This window comes from Porites lutea, chromosome 8 (assembly GCF_958299795.1).
Source record: "Porites lutea chromosome 8, jaPorLute2.1, whole genome shotgun sequence".
NCBI classification, from domain to species: Eukaryota; Metazoa; Cnidaria; class Anthozoa; order Scleractinia; family Poritidae; genus Porites; species Porites lutea.
The window spans coordinates 14174553-14193069 of NC_133208.1; the positions used below are offsets into that span (position 1 = coordinate 14174553).

At 40.7% G+C, this 18517-nt stretch overlaps 2 pseudogenes; one reads left to right on the forward strand and one right to left on the reverse strand.

Annotated features, from left to right (window-relative positions):
• Positions 1 to 18517, reverse strand: part of LOC140945225 (uncharacterized) — a 156220-nt pseudogene that overhangs the window by 109200 nt on the left and 28503 nt on the right.
• Positions 683 to 18517, forward strand: part of LOC140946578 (structural maintenance of chromosomes flexible hinge domain-containing protein 1-like) — a 31235-nt pseudogene continuing 13400 nt past the window's right edge.

Sequence of the window (18517 nt, forward strand, 5' to 3'; positions counted from 1 at the left end):
TTTTTTTTTCAGAAAGTTGCTTTTTGGCGACCAATATTTGGAAAAAATGAGGGAAAAAATTCGGTCAGAAAAAAAGGAGGGGTGGGGTTGTGTGGGGTGGGGTTTTGTAGGGAGGAGAGGGCGATCAATAAAACAGGACTCAATGTCTTACCTTTCTTGATCATTGCATTGTTTTGACTAGCAGAACTGAAGCAGTTTTGCCCTCTTCCCAAAGTAATAATTGCTGTTGTTGTTGTTGTTGTTTGGTTTGGTTTGTTTGTGTTTTTTTTCTTTTTCGCAAAGTTGATTGCAAAACTGCCGTTCGTCTTGTCTTTTAAATTTCCTATGTATACTAGCTCCTTTGGACGATGTTGTGGCGTCTCGCTTTCCTTATGTTTCTACGTACGTCAATTGATTTGCATAATGTTAGTCTTCCTCTTCTTTAAGTTTCTCTCTGTGTTAGTTACGCCTAGGCCAAACGTCGAACCACTTCAGTGGATTCCTTCAACAGTCCTAGAAGTTAGAACTGCTGTACAAAACTTCATTATTCTTTCACTTGGGGGGGGAGGGGGGGTACATGTAGGTGTGAACGGGTTAATACATGTGTCACTGTATCACTTGTCAAGAAATATAGCCTACTGTGAGCCAAAGTGGCTTCACATCGTTTAAAAACGATGTATTTTCCATTTCTTAATCAGGTGCCATGAAGGTGGACATTTTAAACGGAAAGGGTGAATCTGTGAACAAACTACCTGGTGACAGAAGAAGATTGTTGGTAGAGTTAAAGGTCATTTGGCATGGTAAGAGATAAATGCTTTACATTGTAAGGAGAAGCACATGATTTGTGACGGGCTCGCAGTATGCATTGCTGGCTGCTCGTAGCAATAAGCTTTCCTCTTTTTTAATCAAGCGTTGACAAAACGTTAGGTCTCCATTCGCACAAAATACCCCTCTCAAGAGTTAAGAAATTGGTGTTTGCACTTGTTACTTGTGAGTACGAGGACGACATTTAATTTTAAAGACGACATTTAAGTTTTCTCGCCAATTCTCTAAAAAATAGACACCCCAGAAAGCTTCGTTGTACTCAGTTTTTTCATCACAAAAGTTAGCACGCTTACTTTCGTTCAAGAAGTTAAAGCCCTCTCCCGACGGCTAACGATAAAATTCCTAATATTTGATAACCTGTTTTCGTCACAACGACATTCGCGCTAAAACTCGTAGTAGAATGACGATGGCTATCACATTTTCCCGCTACATTGACGTTGGCACACGTGTGCGCACTACTTACTATTGGGAAAATCTCGTTCTTGTAGTCGTCCTCATCATAGAATCTAATGCTCTCTAGTGTTAACTTACAAGGATCGTTATTGTTCTTCATTTACGTATTTTTGCAGGAAGTGACAAAGATGGAGACAAAGTAATCACTAATCATGACTGTCAACATGGAGGAAAAAGCTCGCCATACTGGTTCAGAAAAATGGGTAACTGAGCTAGTCTGTTGCTATCTGTGCTATGAGATTTAGTGCCAGTTGAAAACAGTGTTTGAATTTACCTGTTCTTGCTGTTGTTTCAGAAAATATTACCCTCCTTGGCCCATACTCTTCAGCGTCAAGTGTTATTGAGTGACACTTCAACTGCGCCATCAATTAAGATTCTTCCAGTCCATCGTATCAAGTTCAACGTTACAGGTTTGTAAGAAATGACCAGCCAGAGAATATTTTAGGTTACATTTACACTAGATGTGATTTTTTTTGGATTCGTGACGATTCTGAAAAATTTGGTTACAGATTCATTTTGTCGTAACACGCGAAAGGGTGAATCCGAGATAAAGACGTCCCAAAAATTTTGAATCTGAAAAGTTTATATTATGAAAAGAATATTTGATAAATAATTTGCAAGTTAGCTCAAGTGATAAGAGAGTTCAAAATTTAAGTTTGGCACAGGTGAAACCCTCTAGGTTGGTTTATCTTTGTAATAATATTGAACTCAACTCCTACAGTAGATCCACGGGAAAGACTGTCATGTGGAGAAATTGAAAAACACGCGTAAATGTTAAATAACAAATTACTGCAGTTTGTCAATCACTGTGGACGTTACCATTGTAATTCTTGTCGTCATTAACAGCCTCGTCAGATCAAGTCATATAATTTTCCCGGGCATTTTTTTTATTGCAAAAAAACTTGAACGGGAACACTGTATTTTTTTATCCACCCTGTTAAAATAACTCGTACATCTTTAGTTATCTGGTTTCTTCTTTGTCATTTCTGTTTATTTAGAGGCTTATCCAAACAAATTCACCGTTGGAATGTTGGAGACACCTCTAAGAGTAGGAGTTCCTTTCCAGGTGTACTTTTTGTTTCACGCCCTTCTTCACCCCGTTCTTCATATGAGAGGATGTAGCTCCCGTGGGAAGAGGAGGGGAGTTCTTCCTAGTAATAGGCCAATGGGAATGTGCCCCTGGATGGGATCACATTTGAGTATGTGCCCCCCTCGATAGGGTCGAGAGCATGTAGCTCCCGAAGGCGGAGGGTAATTTCTAGTGATAGGCTAATGGGTATGTGCCCCTGGATGGGATCACATTTGAGTATGTGCCCCACTGGATAGGGTCGAGAGGATGTAGCTCCCGTAGGCGGAGGGTAATTTCTAGTAATAGGCTAATAGGTACGTACCCCTGGATGGGGTCGCATTTCCACGACTGGGTTGATTATAATTGGGAATAATAGCTTTGCATTTTCAGAAGAGTTACTAGAATTGGGTCGCAGGTTTTCTGGATTCTTTTGGGAAAAAAATCTTTGTAAGAAGTAGCTTAAAAATGGGAAGTTGGGATTGTGAAAATTAAATTTGCCCAAAAGTCACTAAGATGGAGTCTAAATTGGCCATAGAATAGAGGCCAGCAACACATAATAAGCCAAATATGATCCAAGTACCCCTATGTCACTAGACGGTGGTATCAAGGTTTAGCTAGTCTAGAATAGCAAATATAACACACTATGCTTTCTTGGTTAAGATTCCACTGAATATGCTGGATGAGTTTAACAACCCTTCAAAGTTATCAGAGGAAAAAGCACCGATGTTAAGTGCAAGGTGAGTGTATTTTGATAATTTTTTAATGAAACATGGATTTGTAACCCTGGTGTTAAAATCAATCTTGCCTTCAACGGAATAACATATCTTGTTTATATTGTTAGCGGACTGGAGTTGACTCACCAGGGAACATCAGTGAAGGGAAACAGCCTGATCGTTAAGGGCGTGGTGGCCCTTGGTTCTGTACCATCCCATGCAGGAAAGGTGAGGGGTATTTTGGAAAACATCTTGGCCGATGTGATTCAATTTCTCGTAATAAAATAGAGTACGACGATATCATCAGTAGCCTTCATGATTCAGAATCTCAAACTTACATTAAATTTATCTGAACAGTTTTTTTGTTGGTTTGTTGTGAAAGGATTTTAATCTAAAGATCACCCTACCAGGACTTGAAGAAGGTTCACAGAGCTTGAAGATCAGGTTACTTCCAGGTACTCTTTTGACGCCATATGTGGGTTGAGTTTGTTGCTGGTTCTCTCCCTTGCTCAGAGAGGTTTTTCCTCCGGGTACCCCGGTTTTTACCTCTCCTTAAAAATCAACACTTTCAAATCCTAATTCGATCTAGAACCCACGGACACGTTTCAACGAGTTCTTAAGAACTCCTAAGTGCTCCGTGGGTAAACAAATTACAATTTACAATTTTCACCAGCATGTAAATTTTCCTTTAAAAAACGAGACTGTCTAAAAAGGATGCGTTCCTTTGGGTTGATCGGGATCAGGATCAGTGATCCGGGATCACTCGGATCATGCTACATCAAATGCACCAAAGAATCCTTTTCAAGGGTTGATTTGTCGGTTCCTTTAATGTGCTATGGTCCGTATGATCTCTGATTACTGATCCTGATCCGGCTCATCCCAATGGAACGCACCTCACAAGGCAACGTGGCTGTAGGGTTTTACCGTGACGTGCACGCCCCTTCCTTGCGCCAATTTTTGACTTACGTTAGCATGACTGTTTCTGTTTACTGAATCACGTTTTGTACTGCAGGCCCACCAGAATCCCTTGCTGTCACACCAAATGACAGTGAGGTCACAATTGAAAACAACAGTGCCCTGCAGCTACAAGTGCAGGTCCAGGACAAAGCAGGAAACCTAACAGTTCAACCAAGGCTTAATGTTGTCTGCAAGGTAACTATGCTAATGTTCACCCCGTTGTGATTTAACTAACTGTGGTTTAATTGCTCCTTATTCCTCACATAGGGACTTTAATTTTAAAGTGCTGGTTCCACAACTTTGTTAAGGAGTCTTTGTTAAGGCGTTGAGTATACTCTGTTCAAGCTAATCGACGATTGTTAGAAGTTCATTGCAACTGCATATTTTAAAATCCCTGACAGCTCTAAGCTTTGGAGAATACACAAAGAACCCCATACTTTGTTTCCCACATACGGTAAACTGTTCAGTTTTTATTGTAGGCAAGCTAAATATAATCTACAGTTACTGCTGTCTCGAGCCCCGTGAATATCAACTTGACGTTGCTAAAGTTTTAGAACCAAAATTTGATCAGAAACTTCACATGCAGTACACATTGTATGGAGAATAACAAATCAACTACAATTTTCCGCGGTCTATTCCCTTATCGGTCATAGAAATGACGTCAAAATGTTCAAAACTCAAGTGGAACCACGTCCTGCAAAGTTTTGAACTTTCAATTTCATTACTATGGTCGATAATTGTACCGACCATGAAAAATTGTCTTTATTTTTTTTCAATAGCACTGACGTCCATTTCTGATGATGTTTCTTGGGAAATCATATTTATTTATTTGTTTTTATTTTTATTTTTTTTTAACAAAATACAGTGAGGGCGGCCGCCATTTTAAAAGCAATGTCCAAGATGGCAGGAGATTATCGTTCGCACTGCAAAATACATCTACTTTGCAGTTTACAATCGACGAAAAAAATTGTTGAGACATTATCCTCAAATGGGATAACCTCGGAGAACTAAACAATCTGCACCTCTCCCCCATCCCGTCGATTCAAAGTTGGAGTGTTTCTTGTTTTCAACAGATAACTCGAACAGCGGTACAACGTTGCATGGGGGGTGGGGGGGGGGGGGGGGCTAGGCGAGGGAAAGATCTATTTCCCCCCTTTTAAGTTGGCGAGACGTCAGACAGGCCCTTTAGGGCAAAGTGTCCCAACTAATTTTGTGGCCGATTGTAGGAAAATCGCGCGAGAGAGAAAGAGAAAAAAAAATATATAACGCCATCATTACTTCATTTCCGGGTCTCATCGAGCACAGCTCTCGACCAATCAGAGTGTGAAAAATCGCTTTGTTATTGTAAAACTTGAATTTGATAAGAAACAACTTCGTGTGTTGTAGCTGACAGGCACACCGGGCTTACCAGCTTACATAGGAGACTGCAGTGCATCTGGGAAGGCCTCCCTAACAGGTGCTGATATCAGTCTGAAGCAGATCACCAAGGAAACCAAACTGAAGGCCAAGATAGAGTTACAGGTTTGTCATTTGATTAGGGAAATGGTGATGGTCCCTTTTGGGGTTTTCATGTCCGGCTTTGGTGCGATCACCCTGCGTGCCCTGCGTGCAATGCCTCCTTTTGTCTTCTTGAGTGAAAAGGAAAAGAGGAGGTTCTGTCTAAAGCACGTGATCTCACTGAAGTCTCTGGAGCCAGAATATCTGGACCAATCGTCAAACTGGTTTTCCAAGTGTGAGCGACCGTTGATTGATGAACCGATGGCCATAACTAAGCCCGCTGTACCGTGTGCACAGCTTTTATGCCTGGGTTCAACACAGTTTATCAGCAACAATTACCTCATGTACAATAACAAGCTTACTCGATTTGTGCAGAGTCTTTCTCAAATACGCCAAAATCGAGAAAGTGAAAGGAAGGCATTGCCAGCAGGGTGTGGTGCGTAGTCGTAAAGTTCTTAGTGTACATCTTTAAATTGTATCTGGGTTTGGCTGACCAACACCGCGAACCTCAGCATGTTTGTTTGTCGTTTTTGTAAAAACACACAACAGTAGCCCTGATTTAGTGACTGGTTATGATCTTTTAGCATCATAAAGAGGTTGCTGCAGTGGAGAAGACCATCATTGTGACTCCCAGTAGTAAAGCAGCAGAGCTGGAAGTGTTTTACAAATTTCCTGATGCGAAACAGAAGAAGCTGGACGATGGACAGGAGCTGCCTTGCACAGCAGGAAACACACTTACTGGACTGAGTATGTGATAAACCAGAAATCAGTGTACTTAGTTTGATATGATTTTTCCCCCTAGTTAGCCTTAAGTTGCGTAAGAAATTAGTATAGGTAATAGCGTGATTTGTAGTGATATTTGGCATAGATACCACGAATGGTATTTCGAATTTGTTATACATAATTTCACAAGCCGTTAGAGGAGTGAAATATGAGACTATTTTGAAGTATTACAAGTGGTATTTATGCCAAATATCACGTACAAATCATACTATTATTTATTTATACTACTACCCGTTAAAGGGTCGTAAATTTCACATGTAGGTATTTCAAATTAAGCTGAAATACCACTGCTCTAAGCCAATCAAATTGCACAAATTTCTCATATAGTACAGGCTTAAAAAAGAGAAAAAAAGATTTGAAAAGGGGAAAGGCATTTACGTATACACCAAAATGCCAATCCATATCATCGAGGCATGACCACATCAGCTGAACATCAGGAAGCTTATGCAACGATAAATAATACGAAACAAGCAAACAATAGGTTTTGCCTTAACGGAACTCGATAATAACGACACGTCACACTTTTTGGTGCAAACGCAAAGGTATTTCTGGTCGTCGCTTCTCTCCACCCGAACAGGAAATATGTCTGCGTTCGCCCGCTATCCTTTGCACAACTCTAACGCGAAATTTCCCGCCAACTTGTGAAGATACATTTTCCTCTCTTTGTAACTTGGGAGTGGTCCCTTACAATGTGTCCATAGGAACATTGGTCATGAGCAAGTTGTTATCACGATTAAGTTTGAAAGATCGAGTCTTCACTCTATTGGTGACGTCATCGAACCCATCGTCTTCGTGGTTACTTAAACTGCCTCCTTAGAAACGAGAGGAGGACTTGAGCCCATATGTGTCCGGCAATTGTTTTGGGAATCGTTACTGGGGACACGCACGTCAGCTATCGGCCAATTTTTTTCCCTGTTCTCTGTAACATTTCAGAAGTCTTTGCGAACGTCAAATTGGTGTAGTTTCCTTCTCAGTGTGTATCAGTCAATTTTCTTCTTTTGTTGGCTTAGTTCAATTTGCAATGAAGTTTTATCTTTAGCCAGCTGTCAGTGGCACGGTCTGGTTTCCTCCAAAGTTGGTTAAATTTAACCTAGCGTAGCCGTTTTCTGGTCATTAGGGACCTTAAGATCCGAGGAAGGCGAAGGTAGCGCAGTCGTCGTTAAAGTTCTATCTCTTGTTGCAAGGGCAAGTTAATATTGCAAATGTAAATGTAGCGTCTTGCTGTCACCGACAGGTTTTAGAACTCTGGATGAAGGACAGAGAGAAGTAACAATAGACAACTCCCTAACCAGCAGATTTAAGGTAAATCCAAGACAGGTCTTAGTCATTCTAAATGGAAAGGATATAAATAATTCAATTGCTCCTCTGTAAATATTCCTGCGAAATTCCTTGTGACAGTTAACTTAGCCCAGCTTTTAAAGTAGCGAATTAAATTTTATATCAATCGTCCATTTCGGGTTGTCGAGCAAACCATAAGATCTTTATCCAAGCAAGGCTTGGTGTACAATCATCCATGCGAACATGAGTTTAATTAATCTGCGTGCCAATAAATATTATTATTTTCATGAAGAAACTTTTCAACTTTTCCGCCCGTCCGTTTGTCCGCACTTGTGGTGCGGACTAACGGACGGGCGGGCAGGTGGGCGTAACCAAATTTTCTTAGCTATGGGGCTCCACTATTAATTGACGAGTAACAGGTGTTTCCTTATAAAGAGGCTGAAGGCAATCGGAAAAGGCCCATTGTAGAACACGAGTAGCCACCCACAATGTGAGCACAGTCAAAGACAGAACATGTCAATAAAGGAAATTGGACAAAATAGAGCAATCCACTAGGTCAACACGTCAACTCAACAATCAAGGCTCTTTAGGAGATAGGAATAAACATCATCATCATATAAGCAAACTTAGTGCGCTTTCCATCTGAATTGGCCCTTCCAAACCAGCCCATTGCTAATTAGAATTCCAGCGTCAATCAGATCTGTCCAGTCTATTTTTAAATTCTGTGTACAGCATTGTTGGTTTTGTGGTGAAAGCTCGAAAGAAGGCCTATATCGTTTTCAATACCAACGGTCTGGCTGGCAATTCCTGACTTTTGGTAAGCACCCTTGGTGTGAATTAGCAGTTGTAAACTGATACTGTTTATCAATGTGCAACTTGTCTTCTTGAGTCTCCAGGTTAACTGGACTCTTAAAGTTGCCAAAGACATCATCAAGCAAGGGATTCTTCCTGATGTCAAGGTAATTACAAGACTTAGTGAAAATAAGTTTGTCGGTGGCAGTTGGATAGTGCGCGACCTTCGGTGCGCGAGATCCCCGGGGACATCACATCCTTGATTCATCTTCTTTCCTTTCTGTGTAGCTTTAACTAGCTTTAAATGCTATCATCATGGAGCATTGATGGAAAAAGGGGGGGCGGAAATGGGCGCAATGCCGACCTCAAGTTTATCAGTTGAATTGCTCTCATATCCTTCACGTTAAGGTAACACCCATTATTATGAACGTTTTTGTAAAGCAAGAGAACTTGTCAGTCTTAAGCGAGGGAGAAACAAAGGATCATTAGACGTTTCTGGGAAACTGCCCATCAACCCCTCCCCTAAGCCAACATTAACACTTACCTCTCACTTTGGGCAAAATGTTGGCTTAGGGGATGGGTAGGTGAGCAGCTTCCCAGAAACCCATAATGATCCTATACGTTTCTGGGAAACTGCCCACCTACCCCTACCCTAAGCCAACGTTAACACTTACCTCTCACTTAGGGCAAAATTTTGGCTTAGGGGAGGGATGATCGGAAACAAAATTAAATAAAAGTGACAGTACAGTAGACTTTTTTACAACAGACACTGAACCCAGGGAAATGGACATAACTTTAAGCCACTTACCTTGGCTGTTGGTTGCCTGTAAATTACCTCCCTACTATCTCTCTTTTCATAACTCCCCCCCCCCCCCCATCCCCCACCCTCTTCCTTAGTGCGTTTGCCTTTGAGAGTGATGTGACTGAAGAAGAGGTTGGTTTCATGAACGTTAGGTTAGTTTATCTATGCATTGCCTTTTCAGTATCCTTTTTCCCATTAAATGTGCTAATATCATTCTACGAATATAAAGTTTTGAACTGACTTTTCCGGCCACTATTTTGAGCACTAGGCGAGTTTTCAGAGCCAATTAGAGAATCGGAGTTGGTCTTGCGAATAGCTAGGGAAGTTAAGCAACTAACTCGACAACGGCTATAACAACTCTTTTGACGCTTATTGTTGCCATCGTGGTTGTCTCTTATAAGCTGCTTTAGAAAAAGAACAAAGCAATTTGTCTAATTTCGGTCACGCCCTATCTACAAACCCCATGCCGACGCTCCCAGCATCTTGAAGTGCTCATGCAATGAACCTCGCATGAGATTAGGAGAGCCTCTAGCATCAGATATCATTCTGTCAGCAACTGATAAACATGGCAACAAAACAGGCAAGGTGAGGAATTTCCTTTCCGAACATCTTTTCTTTGACAAAACCAATCTGCAACAATTGTTTCAGTAATTCGTTGTGTTTTTTAATCAACAAAATTATTTGATTGTTTTCTCGTCTTCTGTGTTGTTTTGTAGTTTTCAGGTACAGTTTTTCTTATTCATTCGTCAGTTTTTTAGTGATTGACTCCAATTTACTTCCGTGTATTTTATAGTTTGTAGACCACGTATTGCCGGAGTTTTATGTTTCCTAAGGTGGACTGAACAAATTGCATACCTTTTCTTTTATTTTAATTTGTCAAAAAAAAAAAAAAAAACTGTAACATGTTTGCCAGGCTTGTTGGCCATCACCCTGGTGTCATGTTTTGTGCTTGATTGTCTTCTCATTTGCTATTTTGTTATGCTTCCTCCTACAGCATTCATGTACAATCTTTTCTTTTTCATTAGTCGGTTTCAAACCATTTTTTCCCCTTTTTTTGTTCTCTGGATTCTTTTAGCTTTCCAACCACGTCTTGCCAGAGTTTCATGTTTCATCAGACGGGCTGAAAGAACGAGAAGTCCAGTTGGGATTCACGGCTGTAAGTACTGGCCGATTTTTTCTGATATCCGACTCTTTTTGTCATTCATTCTTGTAAGGAGTCTTCTTATTCAAGCTGTTGTACATACTGGAAGTTACCCAAAATGGGGGAAATACTAATTTCGAGTTAAAGGGGCTTTGTCACGAAATTTTTAAAAATTCAAGCATTGAGAACTGCCACCAGATATAGTGAAATAAGAAGATTAAATAAAGGGATTAAATAACACACTAAGTACAAAAGGAGGCAGGCATGGACAAACTTGAATATAATAAAAACGGATTGTAATTAGGGTTTTTGAAAACTTGTTAGGCTAATAGTTTTGCAAAGTAACGTTTGATATGATGGTGGGGAGACAGTTTTGTTTTACTTTAGTAGTTTCCAAATTCATGAATTCTCGTCTCCACATAATGCCATCCTGCCTCAGTTCTCCAAAAAAAAAAAGGATAACAGGAAACCAATTGCTTTATCCAGTAGAAAGAGATTTTTCCCTTGGACAGGGTTATCCACCCTTTGAACAACTGGAGCCAGGCTTGTAATAAGAAAATCACGATAACTTATCTCTATAATTAGCAATTGCTGTATGAGGCTGAGTAGGAAGTGAAGAATCGAGGAGGATGTTATCCACCGAGGCTCAAGGCCTCGCATGTTCCAAATTTGGTCAACGTCAGTTGGTTATGAAGAATTAGCCGGGGGCTTTGAGCCAATCAGAAATGGTGAAATATTTTAAGTGAATGATAACTGCAGTTAAACCCCTTCTGCAGGGTTTATTCTACAGCGCGGCCTGGCGGGATTTCTGCATTTTGAAAAAAAGGCCACATAAAATTGATGTTTCCGCGTCAAACGAGGCGCAAAAAAAATAGACCCAAGGATAAGTACTATTTTTTGGAAATAAAGTATTCAAAAACATTACTGATAACAACACTGATTTGACGGCCGCTCTTTAAATTTTACTTTTAATCAAAGCTATCCAGCCATATCAGTCAAATTCTAAATAGTATGCACGAAGGAAATCGTTTTTCATCAAAAACTCTTGGAAAAAGCCTTTTTCATTTTCAAAATGACCGGTCCAGCCATGGTCTGGCCGGCCAGTTCTGACTTTTGGAAAGCACACTAAGTTAGAGTGCTTGTTGAGATTGCCTCGACCTGTGACTTTCTGTAGTACGAAACAACATTGCTTGGAAAGCTTCCTATGCGTTATCAAGCCTGCTCTTGTACAAACTAGAGTTCATGTTGTGATTTGTTTTTACTTGTTTTACAGCCTCTTTCGGTGTTTAACGATACCAAGATGCCATTTCCCCTTACTGTTCAACTGTGCGACAAGCTTGAAAACCCTTCAGATGAGCCTAATGTTAAGGTGGTCCTTAATACGGACAGAGGAATTAAGGTTAGAATCTCAGTTTTTGTTATTCAATTAAAATTTGACCAAGTCTTTAATAGTTTACTCTCCTTTTAATAAATGCAGTTTCAGTCGAACCTCCACTAATGACCACCTCTCGACAACGGCCACCTTTTTTGTCCCAGGGGGCAGTCCATAGATTGACTCTTGTCTAAACCTCTCAACAACGGCGACGGCCACTAAAGCGTGAGTTTAAGAAAACGACGACGGCGACGGCAACGAGAACGGCAAAAAGACAATAGGTTAGATTAGCAAAACAACAGCTTTGCACGTGCACGACTATAACGTGAAAGTGCCTAATTTCACGTTTTGTCGAGGACGGGAACACAAGACAACAACTTTCCTTTTCTTTTCCTGAACTTTGATACAGTCCTTCAAAATTCAACTCCAAAATTTGACGAATTAAAGTGACGTTTTCATAGCCGTCGCCGTCGCTGTTGCTTAAGCTTCCTATTACCTCTCGACAACGGCCAGTTTTTTCAGCAACCGATGAAAAAGTCAAGAATGTCATAAAGTTTGATCCGTATGTCGCGTTGGTGATTAATCGCTACAATCGTATTTTGATTGTGATCCATTTCTACTGCTGCAGTAAGCATAAATTGTCTACGATACTTGTCGCGAATGCTGCGAGCCTTGCTTGTTTTGTAACGTTGACATTTTAATTCAAAGCAATATTCAAGTTTTTTTGTTTATTTTATCTCTATGTATTATAATATGATTGGATTACTATTATGGGATACAATAAGAGTGAACTTAGTAGCGCAATAAACATGTTGTACTCCCTATCTCCCAATAACGGCCACTTTCTTCTGTCCCCAAGGTGGCCGCTGTCGAGAGGTTCGACTGTATTATGTAATCTGTGACCTTTTCTTGCAATTAAAAAGATCTGGTCGAATGAACTGTTTTTACTGCCTTATTTTTTGAGGTTTCTATCGATGGTACGTTGTGCACCTAACTATGCAGATTTGTATAAATCTGTGCAAAATGATGTTTTTCTCGGTAAGAATCTAATTGGGGGCATTTTTTATTTTATTTTATTTCTTTTTTCAGCTGACTCCAGCACCTGCTCAGCAGAAGACAGACAACAAGGGCCAAGCAACGTTTGGTCAACCTACTGTGAGCGCAACCAAGTACGTGGAATTTGAAATTGCAGTCTTCTTGTGCTCCTGTTCCTACCTCTTGCTTGATAGCTCTTACCTCTTCCCTTAACGAACGTTACTGAGTCAAACAAAAGCTTTCTTTACTTTGTACACCATTTCTTATTTCTGCTACTCGGCAGTTTTAATTCCTTCTTAACGGCGCCTCTATTAGTAGGACACCTACAGTTGGTCTCTGCCTTTCCTTAGTCATTTTCTTTGACTTCCTATAAGATAGTCTCCTGAAACAGACACCTAGAGTTGGTCCCTGCCATTCTTTAGTCATTTTCTTTGACCCTTTTTAAAACGTACACCTCCCTAAAACGGACACCAAGGCTCGGTTTCTGCCATTCTTTAGTCGTTTTCTTTGACTCTCTAAAAGATGGACACCTCCCTAAAACACTTAGAGTTTGTCCCTGTCGTTCTTCATTCATTTTCTTTGATTCTGTAGAAGACGGACACCTCCCTAAAACGGACACCTAGAGTTGGTCCCTGCAATTCTTCAGTCGTTTTCTTTGATTCTGTATAAGACGGACACCTACTTAAAATGGACACCTAGAGTCGGTTGCTACCATTCTTCATTCATTTCCTTTGACTCTAAAAGACGAACACCTCCCTAAAAAGGACACTAAATGCCGACATACACTTGGTGCCGCCAAAAAGATATCCGTCGACTTTAAGAGCCCCAACCTTGGCATTTCTTAGGAACAACCTCTTCTTCGGTCATAATTTAAGTCTGTAAAATAACTCGCGGTAACGTGTGTTTGAAAATCAGGGGAATGTATGGAATAAGAATCAAAGCCCTGCTTGGAAGAACTGCATTGGATGCGCCCACGATAAGCGTGAGGTAAGTTCTGTGAAGTAGGTTAACACATATTTCACAATAACTCAGTGATTTGGTCGAGAGCTCTGATTTGTGAGAGTTTAGACCTCCGAAATGGCGTCAAAATGTTTAAAGCTTTTGTGGAACTGCGAGCTGCACTCCAGTTGTTTCACTGCAGCGTATCAGAGATTTTCAGGTTATCTCTGTGGTCTGTAAGAGTGAGGTCAATGGAAAACTGTTGTTTGTTCGCCAAAATGTTCAATATTTTATATTAATAGAGATGTTGAACGTCGCATTTAAAGCAAAAGGAAACGTTAGAGATAATGACCAACTTTCGCGCTATAAATGGGTTATTGCATTCGCTTTTGCCGTTTTTGGAGATAGCTATCACATCGCTTCGGAGTGAATATGTTACATACGTTAGCGCAAGCGTTGGAAGAAGTCGGACGCATCAAAGCTACTTGCGATCGCCGTTCTCAAGATGGTGCTTTTGATACTGTAATTTCCTGTGGTACCTACCCGCCACGACTAGCTGTACCTATTTGCGGGTAGTTATATCTGTACTTTCATATTCTAATGATAAAGTTGTTGTAGCTGTTATATGTTTTGCATTTCAGAGTGGAGCCTGACCCATCAAAGGCTGTAAATCTTAATGTCACGTTTGATTCTAATGCACCGTGTGTCGTTGGAGAGTTGTTACCAAGTAAGTGAGACCATTAGATTGCCAGTAGTCTGGTAGGACTGTTGCGCGGGCAAGTGTATCCCAAGCAAGCAAACGGGTTTCCAGTTTTTCCGTCAAAACTTGCCTTTTCCATAGGCTGGATTTCCACCGCTATCTCGGGTCCGGTCGAGGTCGCAAACTCATTACGGAGCTTAAGCAACGACGACGGCGACATCAACGAGAACGGCAAAAAACGATAAGGTTTAGATTGGTAAAACAACAACCTTGCGCGTGCGTCACGCTATTTTTGTACATTTCTTTGCCGTTGTTGTACGACTATGACGTGAAACTTCCAATTTTACGTGAACACAAGACACCGATTTTCTTTTTCCTTTCGTGAACTCAGATACAGCCCTTTAGAATTCAACTCCTGAAAAAATAGCCATCATTTGACAAGTTGGGATAAGAGCAATGAAGTTTGAAACAGGGCGAATTTACTTTTTGGGTGACGTTTTCTCCATCGTTGCCGTTGTCGTTGCTTAAGCTCCCTAGTTACCGAACAGCAACTGATAATCAAGTCGCGACTACGAGACGGTCCCCATTTTTCCTCAGGGATAGTAGAGCAAGCGAAACGCGAGCGCGCGTGAAAATAACCCCACGCGAGAAAGGCGAGACGGGGCTACTGACGGGTTAAGATCGCATTGCAGGTCAAATACTTTGTCTAGTGACTCTGCATTTTAACCATTTAATCCCCAAGAGCGACCAAAATCCATTTTCTCCTAACAATATCAGCGCGTAATAAAGAGAAACGGTTATGAGAAATGATAAAATGATTAACCAAGGGAAAATGCTGTGAATTTTTTCTCCATTTTCAGCAGCATCTGACTGATATTAGCTATAGGGAATTCTCATCTAAAACGGAAGGTGATATGCAAGGATTTGTTCGATCAGCACCCTCTGGGATTTCAGACCTACAGGGTGGCAATTCTCCCAACTAAGTCTTAAGGGAAATGTATGGAGATCAGTATGGAGAATTTGTGGGTGAATATTGAGGCCTAAATACACTTGGCTATGTCTTTTTATGCATTGCGCTCAGCATTGTGTGACCAAATTCCAGGTGTTTGGAGATGTATAGGATTTTACCTGAATCTGAGTCCTAACCATACAAATTCAACTTTAAAGCAATTTGGCCACATAAGGCCATTGATATATTCAACACTTTTATCTGAAAATTTGATTGACTCATTCCTTTGGTGGGTGTTGGCATAAGAGCTGCAGGGTGGGGGATCTTTTGTCCCCCAAACAAACCTACTGTCCTGCGTTTCAGCTGTTTCAGCCCATGTCGTTGGAGAGGATGAGGCTGTAATGAAAGCAGCAAGTGCTAAGGACATAGTGTTGAAGATATGGCACTCTAAGGATGGTCCAGTATCAGACAAGCCCCCAGCCAGGGTATGTTATACTAGCCTGTTTTCTTTCACATCACGCAGTAACTGGGTTTCACAATGTATACACTGTAAGTGTCAAGATTCTTAGGCACTAACTGGCCGAGAGATATTGTCTAGCGCTGTCACCAAGATTTCAAGTGGTCGTTATAAGCAATTAGTATCCGGGAAATTGAACTTCAAGGAAATCGTTATGTCCTAGTTTCCTTTTGTTTCCTATGAAAGTAGCTGGGCAGTGCCGGATCCAGACCTTGAGATAAAGGGGGGCCCGTCATCCACACCCTTAGATAAGGGGGCGGTCAAAAATAAGGAGGGGGAGGTCGGGCCCCCGGGCCCCTCCCCTGGATCCACCACCGCCGGGGGTAATGTTCCTAGTATCCGGGGGAAATTCCCAGCCCTTGCCTCTGAGTCACCGCATATCCACAACAGAAGTGCTTGGTTACTATTCAGAAGTGGTAAAATGACTGGCTTATTGTTGATAACTTAAACTGTTATCGTACTGAAGTCACAACGGTGTAGCATAATGCCGCTGTTAATTGAAACCTCCAAGGCTTAACATTTTACTTATATTGTAATTTTGTTAAGGCCACAACTTTGTACCCATCAAAGCGGAAGTTAACGGATAAAGATGGAGAATTCTACTTCAGGTAATAATAATAATAATAATAATAATAATAATAAGAAGAAGAAATATTAAAAACTTATATTGCGCATATACAATGGAAATATTTTCATATACACATTACAAACGATGAGATAAAAATAAGTCAATTAAAAGCTGTCTTAAAAAAGTAAGTCAATTGTAAGCTATCTTTAAAAACAAGTTAATTAAAAGCTCTTTAAAAAGTACGTTTTGAGAGCTCTCTTAAAAGATTTAAGGCTCTGAATGTGACTTATCTCAGCCGGAAGACTGTTCACACAGTTCACAGTTTGGGAGCTGCCGACTGAAAGGCTCGGTCATCAAGTCAGTAGGTAGGCACCGTGCGTTGGCTAGTACCAACAAAGTCGCATTCCTGGAATTAAGATTATCTTGACTGGGCAGCGACAGCAATAATATAAACTGAAGTATGGTTGATTGAGGAATTTTCAAAGCAAACAATGCATATTTTTTTGTGAATTCTCTTATAACCGTGTGTATTATAAACTGCACTCACTAGGGACCTCAAAGTACCAGGTATGTCAGGTGGCTATTGTATGGTAGTACAGTTTGGATCTGCAGGAGCAGCCACACTCTCTAGTAAACCGGTGAGAGTATTGTTTGTTTAACGTGGAGTCTTCATTACTAGTTACTTCTTGAACAAACCCTTATTCAATTTATAAACACTATTTATTACAACATTTGCTCTACAGGGCTCATCTAGAGAGCCTGCGCTGTTTACATTGAATATTTCAAAAACACAAATGCACGTCACGATTGAACACTCACAAAAAAGCGAAAGAATAAAAAGAAAAACAAAATTAAATGTAGAAACACAAACACACACGCAGCAACTACCAGAAGCGATTTGATAGCGAAACAAACGACTGGACAAGCTGAAACAACCTAATAATAATTTGAAAATCAGCAGTAGAAGTACCATTTAAAAGCCAATCGATTTGTTTTCTTATCTGAGGCACAATGCCATCTATTTCCAAGTAATCCTTGTTCTCTATTTCGTTTGTCTTGAGCAGAACACACCAAATCCTCCCCCCCCCCGCTCCTTTTTTCGTCTGTTTCCTTTCTATCGCACTTTAAACCTGTTCTCCTCCAAATAAGCACTTCTGCTTGGTGGTATGTTTCATTTTTCCACAAGTAGGAGAGTTGTGTGTAGTAGTACATACTATCCAGCGTTCGGAGAGTTCGTTGGTCACGACAGCTAAATACCTTACCAATTCTTAATGATAGTAAGAGCCAACTATGTTCGTTAACAAAGCGTTTCACTTACTCCCTCTTGCAGATCACATTCACAGCAAAGGCTGGTCTCCCTGTGAAGCTTGAACCGGAGACGATGCCTGCGACTCCTACTGTTTCCAACACTCAAAGGACCAACAGCCGAACCCTGGTGAAGACACTCAAGTTACAACTTAAGGTTCAAATATTCACTGTTTTTGGTTGTGTTCTCTCCTCATTGTAATGCAAAAATGATCCCACATCTTCAGTTACCATTTCTTTGCGACGTCATGCGTATAATTGTAAGCCAGCGTTGGTGAGCATTAACTCTGTAGGAAAACTGGTTTGTGTAAACTTTGGGAAAAGAGTTGCAGAGAGTTACAGAGTTGGTTGCCTGCAAAGATTTCGTCCGTAGTTAACTAGTCTCCATTTTAGCAGCACCGCTACTTTGAAGATGAGTAACAAATCGCTGAAAATGAGCAAAAGAAAAGAAAAAAATGAACAACAAAAAGATGAGTCTATTGACGGCGTCACTGAAGCGTATCACGAAGGCGATGACGATTATGTCACCAAGAAGGACGTTTACGAAGTAATGAAAGTGCAAGAGTCGATGTCTCGTAATTTGTTTGAATCCGTGTTGACCAGTGTTAACAATAGAAGTGATGGTGTGATCAAAGACCTGACAGAATTGAAATCAAGTATTCGTGTCACCATAATCTTCAGTCTAGTAGCTTTCGCAAGCTCTTTTTAAGTAATACTCAGGTTCACCATTATGAAACTCGGCTAGCCTCTCAGCATAGACCCCATTTTTGTAGAACTAATATCAAGCAGTTCAGTATCCTTTATCGAGGACCAAAAACCTGGAATTTGTTGCCAATTTCACTC